At 42.9% G+C, this 23,547-nt stretch overlaps 1 protein-coding gene across 1 annotated transcript in view; it reads left to right on the top strand.

Annotated features, from left to right (window-relative positions):
• The window catches only part of PLCD4 (phospholipase C delta 4), a 78,373-nt gene that overhangs the window by 49,488 nt on the left and 5,338 nt on the right, over positions 1 to 23,547 (top strand). The window lies entirely within an intron of this gene.

A 23,547-nucleotide genomic window follows, 5' to 3' on the forward strand; every position in this document is an offset into this window, starting at 1 on the left:
TTTCCAGCAGGAAATTGTCCAATCCTTTCTTAAACCCCCAGTACTGTACTCTGCCCTATTAAAACCTCTGGAAGCGCATTCCAGGTGTCCACCACACGTTGGGTAAAAAAGAACTTCCTAGCATTCGTTTTGAATCTTTTCCCTTTCAACTTTTCCGAATGCCCTCTTGTTCTTTTATTCTTTGAAAGTTAGAAGAATCTGTCCCTCTCTACTCTCTCTATGCCCTTCATGATCTTATAAGTCTCTTCTTCTCCAGGGAAAAGAGACCCAGGTTCTCCAATCTCTCAGCGAATGAAAGGTTCTCCATCCATTTTATCAGACACGTCGCTCTCCTCTGAACCCTCTCGAGTAACGCCATATCCTTCTTAAGGTACGGCGACCAATATTGGACGCAGTACTCCAGAAGTGGACGCACCATCGCCCGATACAATGGCAAGATAATTTCTTTCGTTCTGGTTGTAATACCCTTCTTGATTATGCCATACAGAGCTTAACATCCACCTGCCCTGATTTGACAGACTGTACCTTAGAGCAGAGAGAACAGAGGCCCGCCCTGGGTTAGCAAGAGCAGCTTATGGCTCACATGACTGGTATTGCATCATGAACTCCTTGGCTGGGAAAATACACTTCTCCCTCAAAATTTGCAGGGGTTAGGGGCAGAGCCGGCCTGCAAATATTGGAAAAAATGCAAATAACTTTTAGGGCTAACTCTGACCCACCCTGCCTCCCTCCTGCCTCCCGGACCTCTCAACACCTTACCTGGTGGTCTAGCGGTGATGCAGGACAGGAGCACTCTTCCTACACTCCTCCCACAAAAATGACTGCTGTGAGTTCCCGTGGTCTCATGAGACTACAGCGGGAACTCATGGCAGCCATTTTTGTTGACGGCTCTGTACGGGGCAGGAGCTTAGGAAGAGCGTTCCTGCCCCGCTTCACTGCTAGACCGCCAGGTATGGTGTCGAGAGGTCTGGGAGGGTTTAGAAACTTGCGAATAACCGAAGTCGCAAATCCTAAACCCGCAAATCGCGAGGAAGAAGTGTAATGAGGGCAAGATGGTCTCCAGCCACTAACAAATCAGATGGCCTTAAAGTTCCGTCAGGCAAGATAACCCCGAGCCAGGTAACCTTCAAGTTCCTTGGGAAAGGCATAAGAGGTCGTTTTCTCTGAAGTAAAAGTTTACGCAATAGTGCAAAAGAGTTTATTATATTTTTCCTAAGCATCCTGGTGTATAACTCTCACCATATAACTATACTGTTTAGATCACACGCTGCCGCCGCATGTTTTAAAATAAATACATTTAATTTTTATATTTGCTCCACTCTTTTGAAACTGCTTTCCACTCCCACTCACTGCTGTCAGATACCTAGACCCACTATAACTTCCCCAACCCTGAAATGTCCTGTCTAAATTAGATTGTAAGCTCTTCTGAGCAGGGACTGTCTATTGTATGTTAAAATGTACAGTGCTGCGTACGCCTTTCTGCGCTATAGAAATAATAAATAGTAGTCAGTCTCTTCAGGGGTTAGAACTTAGATCCAGTTGTAGGGGAACAGAAATACATAATAACCCAGAATGCTAAATTCCTCTTGCACTGTTCTCCAGCGTCGTCAGGCAAAGAGCCATGGGAAATCCGGAGGCAGGTCACAGTCCCTCTGCTTCACCACAAATATGATCAGTCCTCCCTCTTGCACTGTGGCATTCTTGAACATTCATGAATGAGCCTATTTGCCCCACAGAGGGGGTGATACGATAAGAACATAAGATGTGTTGATTTATAACTAAAAAACCAAAGACTGGCCTCAGAGACATTTGGAGCATTGAGATTAAGCATCACATTTCTGCATCTATGAGACAAACTTGGTTCTTTTTGTTACATAGAGCATTTTGGACCCCAGTTAGATTACAGAAGTTGGATAGCTCTAAGTCTAATAGATGCTGGCATTGTAATCTGGGAGCAGGGACTCTAGATCATTTAATATACTTTTGTCCCTGTATCATGGCCTTTTGGAAATTAATCTGGTCCCAAATTAATTGTTTATTGGAGAATCATGTAGCATTATCATATGATACGATTCTATTCGGTACGTCAATGAGAACAAAAAGTCAGATTTCATCAAACAACAATAAACTTTTATTGATTATGACAGGGGTCACCATTCAACATATCACAAGAAATTGGAAAAACTGCAGTAGATTAAATTATATTTTCTGGTGGAATTTGTTGTGTCACATTTATAAAATGGAAAGCATAATTGCTATACAAAAAGGGAATTATAATAAATTTAAAAAGATCTGGGGGCCATTGACAACTTACTGCAATGAATAGACACCATTTTCTAGTGAAAGTATATTTGCAAATGGGGGGAGGGGGTGGTCTAAAGTTTACTGAAGGTTTAATCAATAGGAAAGAATATTTTATAGTTGTATATTTTTGATTAAATATTATGGAAAGGGTGGGTGGGAAGGGAATAAATTTATGTATTTGATGTTATACTAGAAAGAAATTCAAGTGATGTATTTAATTTCAAATGTTTTATTATTTGTACACTTGATGTAAGATTAAAAAATGAATAAAGAATTAATAAAAAAAAGAACATAAGATGTGCCAAGCTGGTCAGACTGGTGGCCCATTGAGTCCACCGTCATGTCTCTAAGAGTAGCTAGTCCAGGCCATTCCCATGTCTTAATCTCTTTCTAACACCAGTTCTACCTTTAACCTCGATCTCGTCTTTTGGCAACAGATTCTACAGCTTAACTATGTGGTGGCTGAAATTTTTTTAAATTTATTCTATGTTTGTTACCAGTTAGTTTTATCTAATCTAATACCCAATTTATTAATCGCACTATACCAAAAAGGTTCAAGGCGATTTACATCCAAAGAAGCCATAAAATCTGCAGAAGAATACAAATATCATCATAACATGAATATTACAACAAATCATACAAAAAAGTTTTAAATGTTTATGAAACCGTAAGTAATTAATATCAATCCTAATGTGAACAGATAGATTACTCCAAATTATAGTAGCAGCGTAAGCAAAAGGGGAGCTGAGCTGTCATTTATAACCGTACTGCTGTAATCTGCAACATTACCTACCTTGGATCGCACAAAAAACCCATGAAAAACGGAGACTTATCCAGAACACGGCCATTCGACTAATCTTTAGTTTGAAAAAATCCGACCACATCACCCCATACTACAAGAAACTTCACTGGCTACCTGTCGAGGCCAGATTAATCTTCAAATTCGGTTGCCTCTGCTTCAAGACTCTTTTCGGCACCTCACCCTACAGGACAAACTCCACTTCTCAAGCAGAACTTTTCCTTCGCCCAACATTGTCCTTTCAAGCATGACTCTGGAACAGAGAGTGCTAGAAAACTGGAACGCTCTTCCGGAGTCTGTTATAGGGGAAAACACCCTCCAGGGTTTCAAGACAAAGTTGGACAAGTTCCTGCTGAACTGGTGAGACTGGACTCATTTGGAGCACTGGTCTTGACCTAGGGGCCGCTGCGGGAGCGGACTGTTGGGCAATCCTGAACTTACTAACATACCATTCATTCAGAAAATCACTAAAAACCCACTTATTCGACAAATTTATCTGTTCCTTGAAATCTGCTCAACACCTATTGCGTCTTTCATGCTCCTTCCTCCCACCCTTTACCGCTCCGCCTTATAACTGACTTCTTCCCCTTCCCAAATGTAACTGATGCTACTTCGCTGTTCTCCTGACAGCACCTCTTGTTATACACTATCTTGAACTGAAAAGGCACGATGGGATATAAATAAAGCTATTATTATTATTAATCGGTGGAAAGTTAGTAATAAAGTACCACATAATCTGGTGAAAGAATAATGCAAATGAGAAAAAAAGCAAAATCAGATCATCTGAAGAGTCAGTCTGTAATATGCAACGAACCATGCGTGGGAAAGGGAATGGGGTCTTGTATCCTGCCTTTATGTGGCTTTGGCATTTCAAAGTGGTGGGCACTAGAGGATTAAGTGACTTGCCCAGGGTCACAAGGCGCAGCACCAGGATTTGATCTCACAACCTCTGGGTAGAGAGGCAGCAGCAGCTCAACCAGTGAGCCGCACCTTCAGTCTGTCCCAATATGGTAACTCTTATGTTCTTATGTGAGTTGAGTATAGGTCAGTCGAGCCATTGTGACATCACTGATGAGGCATTGGTGGAATGAAGCATTATGACCTCACAATCTCAGCTATGGAATGTTGCTACTTTTTGGGTTTCTGCCAGGTACTTGGGACCTGGGTTGGCCACTGTTGGAAACAGGATACTGGGCTTGATGGACCTTGGGTATGTCCCAATATGGCAACTCTTATGTTCTTATGTGAGCCATTGTGACATCACTGCTTAGGTTGGCTCTTAGGCATTGGTGGAATGAGGCATTATGACATCACAATCTCAGCTCTGGAATGTTGCTACTCTTTGGGTTTCTGCCAGGGACTTGGGACCTGGGTTGGCCACTGTTGCAAACAGGATACTGGGCTTGATGAAAGGGAAAGGGAATGGGGATTTGTATGCTGCCTTTTTGTGGCTTTGGCATTTCAAAGTTGACATTCAAGCGGTGGGCACCGGAGGATTAAGTGACTTGCTCAGGGTCACAAGGAGCAGTACTGGGATTTGATCTCACAACCTCTGGGTGAGCCTCTCAACTGATAACCAATGAAGATTCTTATACACTAATGTAACACTTTCATATCTTATAAGACCAAAAATGATTCTGAGCGGAAGGTTTTGATCAGTTTTGATCAAATATACAGAATTGCAGTAATCAAGTTGAGGCAACACCAACATCTGAACCAACAATGCAAAATGATGTTCAAAAAACCCCAATTTCACTAAGGGCCTGTTATACAAAGCAACAGCCCCGAAACCCTTTAAATCTCTATGGGCTTCGGGGCCGTTACTGCAGCGGCCCATCTTCCTCCATAAAAGAGAAATTTGATCTTCAAATGTAAGAGAAGAATCTATGTTTTATCCTGATTGTAGAGTAAGAAATGAAGGAACAGAAAGCAAAGAACCATCGTCTTACTTGCATTGACTTTCAACATATTAGCAGAAGCCCAATCTCCAATTCTAATCGTGCAATCAGTGATCTTTCTTTGTGATCTAATTATGTAAACTGAATCAAGCTCCTGTTTTTAGGAGATGACTCGCTATATAAGACTAAGAATTAGATTAGATCTTAGCTGAAATGTCCTCCTTATTTGAACTTAACAGAATTAATTTTAAAAAATGTCATCATGGAAACTTCAGCTGGCAAACGTACTTTTTGCAGAATACTCATAAAGATATTAAATAGCGTAGGAGAAATAGAAGAGCCCTGTGGCATTGCAGAGAAAGAAGCCCAGATTCTAGAAAAGGTGCCATCCTCCTTTCATGAAGTGTCCTCTAAATCTTAGTTACTCCAGGTACGAAGTCCTTTGGTTTTCGTCATGATAATGTTAAATCAGTCCTCTGACCTTTTCTGCTTCTCACTTTCCACCTGAATTGCGCAGAGATCAGGAGAAAAGCATGCACCTGCGTTGGTCTCAGGAAATGGACTACTTCTGGCTCATGTCAAATTTCGGTTTTCAGAATTTCAGATAAAGGATCTTGTACCTGTATTTGAAAGGCTGAACATCTGTTCTAACCGGTGACCTGTCAAATGCGCGAAGGACATTGGGGCGCCGACAATTCTGCCCCGACATTTGCACGCAGGACGAATTTGGGCCACCCTAAAACCTTCACTTTCTGCTCTCGGGGGGGGGGGGGGTTTGGAGGGAGGTATTTGCGCTTTCATTGAGGGTGTGTGTGTGTAGGGGGGGAACGGACCCCCCCTACACTCATGCTCTCGTCATGGGACTCTGAATTTAAACATTGCCGCAACCCCCCCCATTACACTTATAGTTGTGCCCCGAAAATCCCACTCCCTTCATGTGTGACTTGTCAGTGCGCGCATTTGTCAGCGGATTTGTCGGGGCGCTATTGTCCTGTGCGCTACTGACGGTGTACCGTTCTAACCCTCTTATGATTGTATAGATTTTTATCATATGTCCCATCAGCTGTCCTTTCATCTCTTGAACCATTCCATCATCTCTGTCCTCTGTATCTGCACTCAGTACTCAAAGTGTGGTCTCGCTATAGATCTCTACAAGGATGGAGGAAAGCTAAATGGAAGGAGATGCCAAAAGCAACCATTGCTCAGAGTGGCATTTTGTCCAGGGACCAATCGCTGTTCTTTCTATGGCCTTAGAATAGAATAACCTTAATATTATATCTTTGTGTGTTCAATTTTTATAAGTGCAGACTCATAGTAACATAGTAACATAGTAGATGACGGCAGATAAAGACCCGAATGGTCCATCCAGTCTGCCCAACCTGATTCAATTTAAATTTTTTTTTTTTTCTTCTTAGCTATTTCTGGGCGAGAATCCAAAGCTTTACCCGGTACTGTGCTTGGGTTCCAACTGCCGAAATCTCTGTTAAGACTTACTCCAGCCCATCTACACCCTCCCAGCCATTGAAGCCCTCCCCAGCCCATCCTCCACCAAACGGCCATACACAGACACAGACCGTGCAAGTCTGCCCATTAACTGGCCTAGTTCAATATTTAATATTATTTTCTGATTCTAAATCTTCTGTGTTCATCCCACGCTTCTTTGAACTCAGTCACAGTTTTCCTCTCCACCACCTCTCTCGGGAGCGCATTCCAGGCATCCACTACCCTCTCCGTAAAGTAGGATTTCCTAACATTGCCCCTGAATCTACCACCCCTCAACCTCAAATTATGTCCTCTGGTTTTACCATTTTCCTTTCTCTGGAAAAGATTTTGTTCTACGTTAATACCCTTCAAGTATTTGAACGTCTGAATCATATCTCCCCTGTCTCTCCTTTCCTCTAGGGTATACATATTCAGGGCTTCCAGTCTCTCCTCATACGTCTTCTGGCGCAAGCCTCCTATCATTTTCGTCGCCCTCCTCTGGACCGCCTCAAGTCTTCTTACGTCTTTCGCCAGATACGGTCTCCAAAACTGAACACAATACTCCAAGTGGGGCCTCACCAATGACCTGTACAGGGGCATCAACACCTTCTTCCTTCTACTGACTACGCCTCTCTTTATACAGCCCTGCATCCTTCTGGCAGCAGCCACTGCCTTGTCACACTGTTTTTTCGCCTTTAGATCTTCGGACACTATCACCCCAAAGTCCCTCTCCCCGTCCATGCATATTAGCTTCTCTCCTCCCAGCATATACGGTTCCTTCCTATTATTAATCCCCAAATGCATTACTCTGCATTTCTTTGCATTGAATTTTAGTTGTCAGGCATTAGACCATTCCTCTAACTTTTGCAGATCCTTTTTCATATTTTCCACTCCCTCTTCGGTGTCTACTCTGTTACAAATCTTGGTATCATCTGCAAAAAGGCACACTTTTCCTTCTAACCCTTCAGCAATGTCACTCACATACATATTGAACAGGATTGGCCCCAGCACTGAACCCTGAGGGACTCCACTAGTCACCTTTCCTTCCTTCGAGCGACTTCCATTAACCACCACCCTCTGGCGTCTGTCCGACAGCCAGTTTCTGACCCAGTTCACCACTTTGGGTCCTAACTTCAGCCCTTCAAGTTTGTTCAACAGCCTCCTATGAGGAACTGTATCAAAGGCTTTGCTGAAATCCAAGTAAATTACATCTTGCATATGTCCTCGATCCAGCTCTCTGGTTACCCAATCAAAAAATTCAATCAGGTTCGTTTGGCACGATTTATCTTTTGTAAAGCCATGTTGCCTCGGATCCTGTAACCCATTAGATTCAAGGAAGTACACTATCCTTTCTTTCAGCAACACTTCCATTATTTTTCCAATAACTGAAGTGAGGCTCACCGGCCTGTAGTTTCCTGCTTCATCCCTGTGACCACTTTTATGAATAGGGACCACATCCGCTCTCCTCCAATCCCCAGGAATCACTCCCGTCTCCAGAGATTTGTTGAACAAGTCTTTAATAGGACTCGCCAGAACCTCTCTGAGCTCCCTTAGTATCCTGGGATGGATCCCGTCTGGTCCCATCACTTTGTCCACCTTCAGTTTTTCAAGTTGCTCATAAACACCCTCCTCCGTGAACGGCGCAGAATCTACACCATTTTCTCGTGTAACTTTGCCAGACAATCTTGGTCCTTCTCCAGGATTTTCTTCTGTGAACACAGAACAGAAGTATTTGTTTAGCACATTTGCTTTATCTTCATCACTCTCCACATATTTGTTCCCAGCATCTTTTAGCCTAGCAATTCCATTTTTTATCTTCTTCCTTTCACTAATTTATCTGAAAAAATTTTTATCTCCCTTTTTTATATTTTTAGCCATTTGTTCTTCCGCCTGTGCCTTCGCCAAACGTATCTCTCTCTTGGCTTCTTTCAGTTTCACCCTGTAGTCCTTTCTGCTCTCCTCTTCTTGGGTTTTTTTATATTTCATGAACGCCAACTCTTTCGCCTTTATTTTCTCAGCCACTAGGTTGGAGAACCATATCGGCTTCCTTTTTCTCTTGTTTTTATTGATTTTCTTCACATAAAGGTCCGTAGCCATTTTTATTGCTCTATTTTTATCGACTCTATTTTTATCGACTCTATTTATTTATTAATTTAAAGGCTTACATAATCACATTCATAATAAAAAAAGACAAACATAAGATAAAGAACTTATCAAAACACAACAAATAAATGAGCTCCTTCGTTCTCGAGAAATAGGACACAGCATTAATCAAACATTTTCTGGAAGGGGCGTGGCTTAGCGCGCACACAAAATGGTCGTGTGATCGCAGCGCTCCTCTTACCTGGGCAACCGTTGAATAAATAAAGATTTTCCTTTTAAACTGTTTTCGGCTGAAAACATCGGAGAGGACAGCGGGAGCATGGCGAGCACCTGACAGAGTAAGAGTGAAACCGGAGGGGCTGTGAAAAGGCAGAAGCAGGATCAAATTACCCCGAGTAAGGTTCCGCTTCCTGCTGATGTATCAGAGGAGTTAAGCAAAGCTGAAGTTATGGGGGAACTGAGGCAAATCAAACAAATGCTGACAGAGACTGTGAGTAATATGGCAGAACTGAAGGAAGAAATCCTGAATATACACAGACAAATGGAAGTAGCTAATAAAAGAACAACAGAGTTAGAAGTTAAAATGGAGAGCTTAGAATGTGAAGGAAAAAGATGCAAAAATGACAGCTGGAAGATTACGAAAACCGTGGAAGAAGAAAGAATATAAAACTTTTTGGAATACAGGAAAATTTGGAAGGGAAAAATGCAATACAGTTTTTAGAAAATTTAATTCCTAGATTATTGCAGTTGGATTTCAAACAGCCTTTGGAAATAGAACGGGCGCAAAGGATTCCAATAAAGAGTCTGGAAAATCAAGGGAGACCAAGACCATTAATATTCAAGATGTTAAGATACCAGCAAGCAATAGAAATTTTAAATGCTGCCAAAAAGGATAAAAACTTAAACTATAAAGGATCCAAAATATGGTTTTTACCAGACTTTGCTAAAAATACAGCAAATATTAGGAAGAAATTCCTTGAGCTGAGATCTCAATTAAAGGAAAAAGGATATAAGTATGGGTTATATTACCCAGCAAAAATGAGGGTATCTTGTGGGGATAAATCTTTGTATTTTGTTGACCCGGAAAAACTAAAGACCTTTCTTTCAAAATCAGAACCTATGTCATTTTAGCACAATGGGTGTTGAAATGAAGGGATAAATACTAAGACTGGATTGGTGGATATTGAACAAAAAATTAAATATAAAGAACTATGGGACTTTTGTTTGTTGGAAAAAGAAGAATATGCAACAAAGAACAGGAAATAAAAATGAACAAGTGAAAAAGAAAATAAAAGAATGTAAAGAAGAAAGTAGAAAGAAGGATAGACTGGAAAAACATTAAAGTGAAGTTATTAGACTGAACTTTTAGGAGACTGAAAGATAGATGGATGGTTGGAGTAAAGAATGAACAAGAAGGATTAAAGGACTGGACAAATTAACACAAAAGGAAAAGTGAAGACTGAATAGGAAAATAAATACCGGTAGATGTGAAGAAGGAGAAAGCAGGACTGATAGACTAAAAGGATATTATAAAAAAAAAAAAAAATGAATGACAATGGGCAGTCAAAAGTCTTTAAGAGTGGATGGATGGAGATAAGAAATAAATATGAAAGTTCAGTTTATTTAATAAGTCAGAAATGGAGAAAGTAAAGAATGAAAGGACAATAAGGAAAAGATTGCAGAATGGACTAATGATAGAAAGGACAAGTTATATGATATTTAAATGCAAGTAAAGGAAAGGAAAATGAATAATATAAAAGAAAGATACATAAGAATTTATTGGTAGCTGAAGGAATGTAAAGATTGATGTTGTGATAATATAGTTTTAAAAAGATTGGATTTAATTTGGAGAAGAGGAAATATAAAAAGGGGGGAAAAAATTATTTTGAAAATGAAATACAAATGTTTAAATACAAATAGAGGATAAAAACTTATAAAATTGAAAAGTTTTTTTTTAACAGAAATATATGAAGAGATGGATATTTGCTGTTGGATATTAAAAGGAGGATAGGAGAAGATGGATTAGATAATATAAGATATAGGAAAATGATACTTTTTATTAAATATATGACTATGATAGAATTTTTCTTGAATGAAATAAAATGTTGGGGGAATGAATTAGAGATTGGTGAAATGATAAAAATGCATTAATGGAATGTTAGGAAATAAATATGGTTATGTGACTAAAGGCTAAATAATAGATAGAGAAATTAATTACTTTAAAATGGAAAAAAAAAAAAAGAAAAAAGGTTTTATGATTAGAAGAGAGATATAATTAGATATATTGTGGAGAGGTAGTGAGTTTGTCTCAATAAAGGATAAAGGGGTTATTAATAAATATTGGTTGCCTGGGGGGGAAGGGGGAAGTTGGGATTACTGTCCAATGTGTGTCCTTAAGCAGTCATTATATTGGGGGGGGAGGGGTGGGAAGAAGATGGGTATTAAAGATATTACTAGGATGATTAAGGAAAAGATTAATAAGGGATTGGGTAATTTGGAGGTAAGAATGTGTGCCATGGGGAGAAGTTTTTTAGATCTTAGTTATGGAAGAAGGGAAGAGGAAGATTATGATAAGGAGTATAAAATATATTATCCCAGGACAAGCAGGCAGCATATTCTTTACGCATGGGTGACGTCACCGACGGAGCCCACGGTACGGACCTTTTTACTAGAAAGTTCTAGTTGGCCGCACCGCGCGTGCGCGAGTGCCTTCCCGCCCGACGGAGGAGAGCGTGGTCCCCAGTTTTTTCGTTTCCGCGGAGCGAAGAAGACGTGCGTTTTTCAACTCCGATTGAAATCCTCTTTTTGCCTTCCCGCTCGCGTTCTTTTTTCGTTTTATTTACCTTCGGGTTCTTTTTTCTTTCATTTCCAAAAAAAAAAAAAAAAAAAATCTTTTCTTTTTGTTCGTTTTTTTGTCCTTGCCCCGGCGGGGCCTGTTGTCACGATCCAGGCCTCGGGGTTTGATTTTGCGGAGGCCGTGTTTCCATTCATGCCCCCGCAGCCCGGTTTTAAGAAGTGCCAGCGGTGTGCACGCCCGATCTCCCTCACTGACCCACACAATTGGTGTTTACAGTGTTTGGGACCGGAGCATCGGGCGGACTCCTGCACCCGCTGTGCCACTCTTAAAAAACGCACTTTGAAGAATCGCCAAATCCAGCAAAGTCTGCTATTCGGCACCGGCCCGACTATGGACTCGACTTCTTCAACTGCGGCACCATCGAAGTCGGCACCGACCACCTCGACACCGCCTGACATTACATCGGCGCCACCGGCGCCAGGTAAGCCGGCTAAGAAGCCTTCCACCCTTGAGCGCCCTCCCACATCGGTGGCGACACCGGCTCTTTCGGCTCCACGCCGAACTAAAAAGCGCTCCGCTCCGATATCGGTGAGTGCCTCGTCATCGGCCTCCTCATCGCCGGAGCGTAGAGCGGCACCCATGGAACCAAAGCAGAAAAAAGTGGTTCCGGTGCCACCCCTGGATGACCGCATTGCGGCCATCCTCCAGGATAAGTTGCAGGAACAACTCCAAAAGCAACTTAAACAGCTCTTGCCCTCTATCCTGGCACCGCTGCTTTCGGTACCAGACCGGCCCGAGCCCCACACCGTCCAACCGGTATCCACGCCATCGGTACCTATGGACCCCTCCATGCCCATTCTCTCGGCACCGCATATCCATGCCCATGCCGAGGCCGTCGCTCTGACGACATCCGATCCTCCTCGGGACCGAGCGGAACACCGGTCTTCCCGCGAACCTGACCGGCACCGTTCTTCCCGGGACCGAGACAGACACAGGTCTTCATCCCCCGGTACCGTCTCGGTACGCTCAGGCAAGTCTCGGTCTAAAGCTCATCATACCGAGCCTTCCACTCCAGTCTCTCGGCACGCACACACCGATGTCAGAGACCCGGACCTCTGGGAGGAATCTCCCCTCGGTACCGAGGAGGATGCATCGTCGTCGGAAGAAGAGCCCTCGGCCCCCGATACCACATCTAAACCTGAGCAATCTTCTTTTTCAAAATTCCTCAGGGAGTTATCGGGGGCCTTATCTTTGCCTCTGGAATCTGACTCCAAGAAGTCACAAGCTTTCCTGGAGGCATTAGATTTCGATCAACCTCCTAAGGAGTTCCTGAAGTTACCCGTGCATGACATCCTACGGGAAACTTTTTATAAAAATTGGGAAAATCCATTAACTGTCCCTGGGGCACCCCGTAAACTGGATAGCCTTTACAGGGTTATTCCAATCCCGGGATTCGATAAACCCCAGCTGCCCCATGAATCTCTCCTGGTTGAGTCCACTTTAAAAAAGACTCAAGGCTCCAGTGTATATGCCTCTACCCCTCCTGGCAGGGAGGGCAAAACTATGGACAAGTTTGGCAAGCGGCTCTACCAGAATGCCATGTTTGCCAACAGGGCAAACAATTACTCTTTCCACTTTTCATTCTACCTGAAACATCTGGTAATGCAACTCTCCGCCATGCAAAAGTACATGCCGGAGCACAAGGTTCCACTATTCCAGCAGCACATCTCCAGCCTGCTTCAACTCAGAAAATTTATGGTGCGCTCCATCTATGACTCCTTTGAGCTCACCTCTCGTGCATCTGCCATCGCTGTGGCCATGCGCCGCCTGGCCTGGCTCAGGGTCTCTGATCTGGATGTCAACCATCAGGACCGACTAGCCAACGCCCCATGTATGGGAGACGAATTGTTCGGAGAATCTCTGGATACCACCACACAAAAACTCTCCGCCCATGAGACCAGATGGGATACTCTCATTAAACCAAAGAAGAAGGCCCCTCCTGCTCGGCCTTACAAACCACAGTCTTCATACCAGCGCAGGTTCTCCGCTAGGCCGCTTAACCCACCTTCACAGCAACCTAGGCGGGCTCGCCAACAACACCACAACCAGGCTCGTGCACAGTCTAATCAACCTGCCAAGCCTCTTCCTCCTGCCAAACCTTCTCAGCCCTTTTGACTCCTCTCTCCAGGGCTTAGCCAGTCTTCCACCCTCATTGCCTCTCCCTCAACCAATCGGAGGCAGGCTCCGCATTTTTCTCAGCCGTTGGGAGGTCATCACATCAGACCAGTGGGTCCTCAACATCATCCGCCACGGCTACTCTCTCAACTTCCAGACTCTTCCACCAGACAATCCTCCCGTAGAGTCTGCTTCTCTTTCAACTCAAACCCCCCTCCTCCTGAGGGAGGTCCAATCCCTCCTTCTCCTCAATGCCATCGAAGAAGTACCTCTGGAACAAAGGGGCCGGGGATTCTACTCCCGTTACTTTCTGGTTCCAAAAAAGACAGGAGACCTACGTCCCATTCTCGATCTCAGGGACCTCAACAAATGTCTTGTCAAGGAGAAGTTCAGAATGCTCTCCCTTGCCACACTTTACCCTCATCTCTCTCAGAACGACTGGCTATGTTCCCTGGACCTCAAAGAGGCCTACACTCACATACCAATCAATCCAGCTTCACGTCGCTACCTAAGATTCCAGGTGCACCATCGCCATTATCAGTACAAAGTGCTACCTTTTGGCCTCGCTTCATCACCCAGGGTGTTCACCAAATGCCTCATTGTGGCGGCGGCCTTCCTCAGGTCTCACAACCTCCAGGTGTTTCCCTACTTGGACGATTGGTTGGTGAAAGCACCTACGTCTCCACTTGTGCTACAAGCCACTCATCATACCATCTCTCTCCTCCACCTCCTGGGGTTCGAGATCAACTACCCCAAGTCGCATCTGCTTCCCACGCAGCGCCTTCAGTTCATTGGAGCAGTTCTCGACACCACACTAATGAGGGCGTTTCTCCCCTCCGACCGTCAGCGGAACCTGCTCCGCCTGTGTCGTCAGGTGCTCCTTCATCACTCCATTTCTGCCAGACAGATGATGGTCCTCCTGGGCCACATGGCCTCGACGGTGCATGTGCTTCCCCTGGCACGACTCCACCTCAGGACACCTCAATGGACTCTGGCCAACCAATGGTCGCAGACCTCGAATCTTCTTTCTCATCCCATCTCTGTGACATCGTCTCTTCAGCAATCTCTACAATGGTGGTTGAACTCCTCAAATCTTTCCAGGGGCCTTCTTTTTCATCTGCCCCCGCATTCCATGACCATCACCACGGATGCCTCCCCTTATGCATGGGGAGCTCACCTGGGAGACCTACGCACCCAAGGTCTTTGGACCCCGCAGGAGCGTCTTCATCACATCAATTTCCTGGAACTACGAGCCATGTTCTATGCTCTCAAGGCCTTCCAGCACCTTCTTTGCCCTCAGGTTCTGCTCCTGTGCACGGACAACCAAGTTGCCATGTACTACATCAACAAACAGGGCGGCACCGGATCTCGCCTCCTTTGTCAGGAGGCTCTTCGCATTTGGACCTGGGCCACGGCCCGCAGTCTCTTCCTCAAGGCTGTCTACATCCAGGGCAAACAGAACTCCCTGGCCGACAATCTCAGCCGCATCCTTCAACCTCACGAGTGGACTTTGGATCCTCCCACGCTCCACTCCATCTTTGCTCGCTGGGGCACTCCGCAGGTGGACCTATTCGCAGCTCCTCACAACCATCAGCTGCCCCAGTTCTGCTGCAGACTCTTCTCTCCTCATCGTCTGGCCCCGGATGCATTCCTTCTCGACTGGACGGATCGGTTCCTCTATGCCTTTCCTCCTCTACCTCTGATGTTGCGGACTTTATCCAAACTCCGCAGGGACGGAGCCACCATGATCCTCATAGCTCCCCGGTGGCCTCGTCAACACTGGTTCTCCCTCCTGCTTCAGCTCAGCTCCAGGGATCCCATTCCTCTGCCTGTGTTTCCTACTCTACTTACACAGCAACATCAGTCTCTACTACATCCCAATCTGTCTTCGCTCCACCTGACAGCTTGGTTTCTCTCGGGCTGACCTCTTCAGGAAATCTATCTCAGCCTGTCCGTCTCATTTTGGACGCCTCCAGGAAACCGGCCACCCTCCAATGTTACCATCAGAAGTGGACCAGGTTCTCCTCTTGGTGCCTCCGTCATCATCACAATCCCACCTCTTTAGCGGTGGAAACTGTTCTGGACTACTTGCTCTCCCTGTCCAACGCAGGCCTCAAGTCTACCTCTATCAGAGTCCATCTCAGTGCCATCACGGCATTTCATGAACCTGTCTTAGGAAAACCTCTCACGGCTCACCCTCTGGTTTCCCGATTCATGAGGGGCCTCTTCAACATCAAACCACCTCTGAAGCCTCCTCCGGTCGTCTGGGACCTGAATGTGGTTTTATCTGCCCTCATGAAACCTCCCTTTGAGCCGCTTGCCACAACTTCGCTCAAATTTCTGACATGGAAGGTTCTTTTCCTCATTGCCATCACCTCTGCCAGGAGGGTTAGTGAGCTTCATGCACTGGTGGCCGATCCACCGTTCACTATTTTTCACCATGACAAGGTGGTTCTGCGCACCCATCCAAAGTTCCTTCCAAAGGTGGTCTCAGCTTTTCACCTCAACCAGTCCATTGTGTTGCCTGTTTTCTTCCCGAAACCTCATTCACATCCCGGAGAACAGGCATTGCACAGTCTTGACTGCAAGCGTGCCCTGGCTTACTATCTTGATCGTACAAGGGCTCACCGCTTGTCCCCTCAGCTCTTCCTGACCTTCGACCCAAATCGTTTGGGTCGACCGGTCTCTAAACGGACGCTATCCAACTGGCTTGCAGCTTGCATCGCGTTCTGTTACGCTCGGGCCGGTCTGTCACTAGACGGTGCTGTCACGGCCCACAGGGTAAGAGCTATGGCCGCTTCTGTTGCTTTCCTCCGTTCCACACCCATTGAGGAAATCTGCAAGGCGGCCACCTGGTCCTCAGTTCACACATTCACTACTCACTACTGTCTGGATGCTTTCTCCAGACGGGATGGGCACTTCGGCCAATCTGTACTTCAGAATTTATTTTCCTAATGGCCAACCATCCCTCCTCCCTCTTTGTTAGCTTGGAGGTCACCCATGCGTAAAGAATATGCTGCCTGCTTGTCCTGGGATAAAGCACAGTTACTTACCGTAACAGGTGTTATCCAGGGACAGCAGGCAGATATTCTTACGTCCCACCCTCCTCCCCGGGTTGGCTTCTTAGCTGGCTTATACTAACTGGGGACCACGCTCTCCTCCGTCGGGCGGGAAGGCACTCGCGCACGCGCGGTGCGGCCAACTAGAACTTTCTAGTAAAAAGGTCCGTACCGTGGGCTCCGTCGGTGACGTCACCCATGCGTAAAGAATATCTGCCTGCTGTCCCTGGATAACACCTGTTACGGTAAGTAACTGTGCTTTATGTCTTTTAAGATATTTTCTATTAATGTCAATGGCCTGAATCATGTAATCAAAAGGAAAAAGGTATTATCATTTTTAAAGAAGCAAAACGCGGATGTTTATTGTCTGCAGGAGACCCATCTTAATATAAAGGAATCACAGAAACTAACGGGTGGGTGGGTGAAAGAATGTTTTTTTGCTCCAGCAGAGGGTAAAAAAGCAGGAGTAGCAGTTCTTATAAATAAAAAGTGTATGGCCAATTTTAAGATAGTAAATTCGGACCCACATGGAAGATGGCTACATGTTGATATAAGTATGGGAAATAATGCCCTGACGTTGTTCAATATATATGCCCCTAATTCGAATCAATCAGAATTCTTTAAAAAATTGCAGAGTATGTTGTTACCACTGGCTGCTTCTAATTTAGTGGTGGCTGGAGATTTTAATGCTGTAATGGATCCATTAATGGATAAAAAACCAGGTAAAAGTATAAAATCTTTAGGTTTAGATAATTTGGTTCAATCATGTGATTTGAAGGATATATGGCGTATTCTTCATTTTAATGATCAGGAATTTTCATTTTGTTCACAGGTTCATAAATCATTTTCAAGAATAGATTATATTTTTATTTCATCACATAAGGTGCAGCAAGTGATTAAGGCTTCCATTGATCCCATTATCATTTCGGATCATGCGGGAGTATGGATAGATTTACAATTAGATCAATTAGAAAATAGAAGACCTCTCTGGAGATTTGATAATGCATTGCTTGTGGATGAAAAATTTTTGGAGAATTTTAAAACACAAATTAGTGATTTCTTTCAAATTAATTTAGTGGAAGATACATCTATTGAAAATGTATGGGACGCTTTTAAAGCGACTATGAGAGGTCATATTATATCATATTCGGCTTTTGTTAAGAAACAGATTAAAAAACAGTATATAGAGTTAGAAAAAGAAATTAAAATACTAGAAACTAAATTGGTAAGCAAATGGGAACATGATGTATTACAAGCTCTTTTGAAAGCAAAAGGTAAATATAACGAATTAGCTTCAAAAATGATAAGAAGAGACTTGTTTTCCAAACAGACAATGTATTATGGAAATTCTAATAAGGCGGGAAGATTATTGGCAAATTATCTTAAAGCAAAAAAAAGAAGAACTAACATTAATGGGATAAAAGATGATAATGGTATAATAACCAATCAAACGGATATAATTTTAAAGCAATTTCTAAAATTTTATAAGGACCTGTATTCTTCCGAGCCTTATTTGGAGAGGCAAAAAGATGGTAAAAATTTTTTAGATTGAATTATTGGACCTAAGGTTCCTGATCATATAAAACGGAGTTTAGATGAACCTATATCATTAAAAGAATTAGAAACAGCGTTGAGATCTCTTAGAGTTGGATCCGCTCCAGGTGGTGATGGTTATACAGTAGAATTTTATAAAACATTTCAAAATGTCCTTTCCCCATATTTACTAAATTTATATCAGACACAACTTATAAAAGGTGATATTAAAGGTACTATGGCTGAATCAATAATAATTGTTTTGCCTAAGCCAAATAAAGATCCTACTTTGGTTTCAAACTACAGGCCTATATCTTTAATAAATGTGGATAATAAACTTTTGGTGAAAATTTTGGCTTTGAGATTAGCCAAAGCTCTCCCACATATTATAGACACGCATCAGACGGGTTTCGTTGCTAAAAGACATTCCTCTAATAACTCTAGATTATTGTTTCATATGTTAAATTTATTTAAAAAAATGGATGAACCGGCTTTTACAGTTTCCTTGGATGCAGAAAAAGCGTTTGATAGGGTAGAATGGAATTTTATGTATCAGGCTTTAGAATGGTTTGGAATAGGTTCTGGATTTATACAAATGGTAAAAACATTGTATAGCTTCCCGATTGCAAGATTAAATATTAATAATATGATATCTGATGGTTTTCAATTGCAGAGGGGAGTTAGACAAGGTTGTCCTTTATCTCCTTTGTTATTTGATGTTGTATTAGAACCCATATTGTTAGCAATACAGCAAGCAAGGGGGATACAGGGTATTCCATATTCTGATATGGAATATAAAATTTCGGCTTATGCGGATGATATTTTACTTTATTTGAGGAATCCAGAGTCTACCTTATCTTGTCTATTGGAATTAATTGATATGTTTGGCAAATTTTCAGGTTATAAAATTAATTGGAGTAAGTCTGAACTTATACCTTTAAATGTTCATTGTGTAAAAGGATTATTTGACGCTTTTCCGTTCATATGGAAAGAAGAAGGATTTAAATATCTTGGCATTCAAGTTAAAAATACAATTGAAGATACAGTAAAAGAAAATGAAAAATTTGTATTGAAAAGAGTTACAGAGTTATGTGAGCAATGGAATCCGTTACATCTTTCTTGGTGGGGGAGAGTTCAAACTATTAAAATGATGATCTTGCCTGTAGTTTGCTACCAAATGAGTATGATACCTATTTATTTTCAGGGGTCCTTTTATAAAAAGCTTAATAGCATTTTAACGAAATTTCTTTGGCTTGGTAAAACGCATAGAATAGCTTTGGTATCTTTGCAAAAATCAATTAAGGAGGGAGGGGTAAATTTTCCAAATTTTTATAGGTACCATCAAGCCTATATTTTACGTCAGGGTATGTATTGGATCCTCCCAGAACTGATAGATAATGCACCGGATTGGTTATATTTGGAATGGCGCCTTATGTTTCCCCTAAATTTAGTTCATCTTCCAAGTATCAACATGCCTAGAAGATACAGAGAAAATAAGATATTAATGGATACTTGGAAAACGTTGAGGTTTATTAGTAAATTAACACCTGTCCCAATAAACAAGTCAACTAATCAGTCTTTATGGATAAACTCCAAGATTAAAATTGGCGGAGCTCAAATCCTTTGGAAGGAATGGATTATTGCAGGCATTAGATCTCTGAATGATGTTATTTCGGAAGGTAAACTGCTGGAATTTTCACAATTGCAACATAGATTTGGTCTTAGTAAAAAACAAAGTTTTAAATGGTTGCAATTGAAGCAGGCCATTCAGGTTGGGTTCCCTGAATGGAAAACATTGAATAATCAGTATAGTTTAGAGTTCTTATGCTTCCAAGCAGACTTCCTAGGGCATCAAGCCACATTGTGGTATAAATTAATATCTGGATATTTGAATAAAAAACCAAAAAATGGTCTAAGAGACATTTGGAGCATTGAGATTAAGCATCAAATTATTGCATCTCAATGGCCACTAATTTGGTCTTGGAGAATGAGATGTACAGTGTCAGCATCTATGAGAAAAACTTGGTTCTTTTTATTACATAGAGCTTTTTGGACCCCTACACTTTTGCAAAAATTAGATAGTTCTAAGTCCAATAAATGCTGGCACTGTAATCTGGAACCTGGGACGTTGGATCATTTACTGTATCATTGTCCCTACATTAAAAGTTTTTGGAATGCAATTTGGCCACAAATTAATAAATTGATGGAAAATCATGTAGCAATATCATATGATACAGTGTTATTTGGAATGATTATGAGAAAAAAAAGTCAAATTTCACCAGAAAATAACAAGCTTTTACTAGTCATGACAGGGGTTGCCATTCAGCATATAACCAATAACTGGAAGAATCATAGTAACCTTAATTATACATTTTGGTGGAATACAATTTGTCATATATTCAAAATGGAAAGAGTAATAGCAATACAAAGAGGGACATATCCTAAATTTATAAAAATATGGGGGCCATTGACAAAGTATTGTACTGAATGAATAGTAGGATTTATCTTCTTCTTTTCTTCTTTTTCTTGTCTTCTTTATGGCACACATGGAGGGGGGGTAGTGAAAATAATTTTACATAACATGTTATAATATGGTATACAATATGTATAAGGTGATTGGAAAGTACTTGAAGGGTGGGGGGTGGGAGAGGGGATAAAAAAATTTGTTCAGAATTTATGTAATAGATATAAAAGTGATATTGTGTATTCATTAGTTGTAACTCAATATTTTGTACACTTCATGTAAAATATGAAAATGAATAAAGAATTATAAAAAAAAACATTTTCTGGAAGAAAAAGGCTTTTAATTGTTTCCTGAAGAAGAGCAGTGGTTGAATCGGTGCTGTCAGGGTTCAGTATTTATTTATTGGTTCATTCAAGAAGTTTATAATCTGGGTTTTCGATAGAAATTTTTCTCAGAGTGAAGAATATTGACAAAGCGTATATCAGATATTAATTAAAAAACACAGACAAATAAATTCATGATAACTTGACTGCCCAGGACCTAGAAATAAACACTGCTCTTTGCTAACAGTCCCTATCAATGCAACGCACAGAATAACAATGCAATGAATTAGCTAAAAGCCTGGGAGAAAAGCCAAGCATTAACAATTTGTCTACACGATCAATAATTCTTTTCCATTCTCATTCTTACTGAGAGAACATTCCAGAAAGGGGAAATTGCACAGGAGAATTTGATGGCTTGAACCTACTCATCACTCATAAACTCAAGGGCCTCAATGTAGCTTTCTCACTGCTCCAGAGAGCAATTACAGAACATTTCTCTGACGCGCTGAATACTCTGCACTGCTCCTGACACTCATAGGCAAAATTATTTCTCAAGCCTTACCTTATTGTTCTTTCAGGAAATTAGTTAAGACCTATTTGTTTGATAAGTTTTGGTTTTAATACAGTATTATTCTGTGTTTCCTATTCAATTGTATTTTCTTACAAAACTGTATTCTTTACTGATTGTCCAGTTTTATTTTATGTAAACCACCTAGAACTGCTGGTGTTGGCGATATACAAGAATAAAGTTATTATTATCCTCATTATTGGGGAGTGTGGCGCAGTGGTTAAAGCTCCAGCCTCAACACCCTGGGGTTGTGGGTTCAAACACATTCTGCTAATTGTCCCAGGTACATTAGAGGGATTGTGAGCCAGGGAAAAATGCTTGAGTGCCTGAATCAATTCATGTAAACCGTTCTGGGCTCCCTTAGGAGAACGGCATAGAAACGTGAATAAATAAAGAATTATTCCTATGAGCAGTGCAGAGCTTTCAGCATGCCGGCCTGCGCTTTAAAAGGGGGGGGGGGGCTATAAACCAGTGGTTCCCCCACCAGGCCAATCAGGTTTTCAGGCTAGCCCTAATGAACATGCATGAGAGTTTTGCATATAATGGAAGTGATAGGCATGCACATCTACCCCATGCATATTCATTAGGGCTAGCCCAAAAACCCGATTGGCCAGGTGGTCCTCCAGGACATGGTACGGATCCCAGGACAAGCAGACTTGTTTTGTAAAGGGAGCCCTAAATGATCCATTCTGTGGGCTGGTGGGCTACAGGCTGCTCTTGTTTGCAGAAAATAAGCTGCCAGCTCAGTGAATTTATCACTTTACTAGTGTTTAAGCCCGTTAGATTAATGGGTGCTAGAGTAAATGTCTGTCTGTCTGGTTTTTATTTTCTTTGTCTCTCTCTCCTTGGACGCTGCCTGTCTGTCTGTCTGTCATTTTTTCTGTCTGTGTCTCTCCCTATGTCCTTAGTGCCCTCAGTGCCTCCTTCCTATGTCCTTAGTGCCCCAGTGCCTCCTTCCCATGTCCTTAATACCACCAGTGCCTCTGTACTGTGTCCTTAGTGCCCCAGTGCCTCCTTCCTATGTCCTTGGTGCCCCCAGTGCCTCCTTCCCATGTCCTTAGTGCCACCAGTGCCTCTGTACTGTGTCCTTAGTGCCCCAGTGCCTGCGTACTATGTCCTTAGTGTCGCTTCCTATGTCCTTAGTGCCCCTTCCTATGTCCTTAGTGCCCCCAGTGCTTCCTTCTGTGTCCTTAGTGCCTCCTTCCCATGTCCTTAGTGCCACCAGTGCCACTGTACTGTCCTAGTGCCCCCAGTGCCTCCTTCCCGTGTCAGTGCCCCCGTGCCTCTGTCTTACTTAGTGCCCTCAATGCATTCTATGTCCTTAGTGCCCTCAGTGCCCCTTTCAATGTCCTTAGTGCCCTCAATGCCTCCTTCCTATGCCCCTATCATTATCTTCCAGACTTTGTCCCACCCCCACCCCCGAAGCCAGACTGCCTGCCTCCTTCCAATCCCCCTGAGCAGCATGTTTCCATTTAACACCCCCCCGGCGCCGATCCTACCCGGCACACCCCAAACCCCCGTTGGACCTCCCAGCCAACCCTCCTACCGCTAGACGGCCGACAAACCTCCCAGCTCCAGCAGCGTCCGAGGCACAGTAAACACACTGCTTCACGGTCTTCTACTGCCCTAATTTCCTCTGCCGCATCTCTGATGATGTCATCAGGGACGCGGCAGAGAAAATCAGGCCAGTAGAAGGATGCGAAGCAGCGTGTTTACTGTGCCTCAGACGCTGCTGGAGCCGGGAGGTTTGTGTTCGTCTCGCGATGGGAGGTTCGGCTGGGAAAGTCAACGAGGGTTTCAGGTGTGCCGGATAGGGTCGGCGCCGGGGGGGGGGGGTGTCACGGCGTGTTACCTGCCACCAGTTGTTAGAATAGAACCCTAAACACGCATGCGTACTCTTACCTGCCACAGGGATCAGGGAACATGCAGGTATGAGTGCGCATGCGCGCTTAGCGTTTTATTATAGTAGATTCCTATGTAAAACAAGCTTATATATTTAATACCATTTTGAATGTGGAAATTGATGGTCCTATTCTGTTGAC

This window comes from Geotrypetes seraphini, chromosome 5 (assembly GCF_902459505.1).
Source record: "Geotrypetes seraphini chromosome 5, aGeoSer1.1, whole genome shotgun sequence".
NCBI lineage: Eukaryota > Metazoa > Chordata > Amphibia > Gymnophiona > Dermophiidae > Geotrypetes > Geotrypetes seraphini.